This window comes from Wasmannia auropunctata, unplaced genomic scaffold (genome assembly GCF_000956235.1).
Source record: "Wasmannia auropunctata unplaced genomic scaffold, wasmannia.A_1.0 LD336101.1, whole genome shotgun sequence".
Lineage (NCBI taxonomy): Eukaryota > Metazoa > Arthropoda > Insecta > Hymenoptera > Formicidae > Wasmannia > Wasmannia auropunctata.
This window is the reverse complement of record NW_012026789.1, coordinates 844,984-846,051: the sequence shown is the minus strand read 5'-3', so window position 1 is coordinate 846,051 and position 1,068 is coordinate 844,984. Positions and strand designations below refer to the sequence as shown.

At 38.1% G+C, this 1,068-nt stretch overlaps 1 protein-coding gene across 1 annotated transcript in view; it reads right to left on the bottom strand.

Annotated features, from left to right (window-relative positions):
• Positions 1–1,068, bottom strand: part of LOC105461088 (putative nuclease HARBI1) — a 20,185-nt gene that overhangs the window by 1,058 nt on the left and 18,059 nt on the right. The window lies entirely within an intron of this gene.

Sequence of the window (1,068 nt, the reverse complement as noted above, 5' to 3'; positions counted from 1 at the left end):
TCGCGCGCGATGTAATTCGACGAAGAGATAAGAAACGAAAAAAATTTAACACATAATGTATATTTAACAGACAATGTATATATATTTAGCACATGATTAATACATTTAACACATAATGTATATATTTAATACATAATTAATTATGGAACGCATCGTGCACAATATGATCTGACGCGTAAGCTATGAGTTCACATTCAATAAGCGACGTTTTATCATATACCTTATGCAAAATATTTATCGCATCGTCTTTATTCACAATACAATTGTGACGTAAATAATCGACGAAATGCTTAAACTTATTACTAACGGCGTCCGTATTTTGATTTAAATTAAAGTATGCATGCTCAACGCAATGTTCGAGTTCGAATATAAAAAGCATAGTCGACGGTTTCATGAACATACAAGTATCATTCAGCGTCAATTTAACAATATTATCATTGCGTATTTTTACGAGATCTATAACTAAATCTTAAATTCGTAGCGAAGACGGGACGCTTGATTGCAGAAATTGTTCAATGTCCATACGTCTCTCGATGTACATCCTCCACATTCCATAAGGCAGGATAATATGATTGCCTCGGTTGTCACCAATAAGTATTTCCACATGAGATATAGGTCCAACGCTTCCAATATCCAGATATTTAAAATTAGTGGTTGTTACAGCAAATCTTCTTTCCAATATACGAGGCGTCTTCGTAATATGAGACGCAATTCTGTAAATGAATTAAAGCATTGAAAAACATAAATTAAGCGTGGAAAATCATTTATTGAAACTTACGGTCTCTCGATCGCTTCATCCTTCAGCGGAACGTAGAAATTCATGGTAGTCGAAAGAGAGACCAATCTGGCACCTCTCTGTCAAAATCTAGCACCACTCTGTTACGTCCGGACCCCAGGATATTTAATTTGGTAGTTTGCGTGCGAGAGTAAATCCCGTGTGCGAACGAGATGGGACTGGAAGTGGAGGGGGTAAAGAATGACGCAACTAGACGAGCTGTCTCGCAGGTACGCGCCGAGGCGGACGATGCGAGTCGAAGGCGCTTTTGCAAGGGTTCGAAAGCGAGTCAA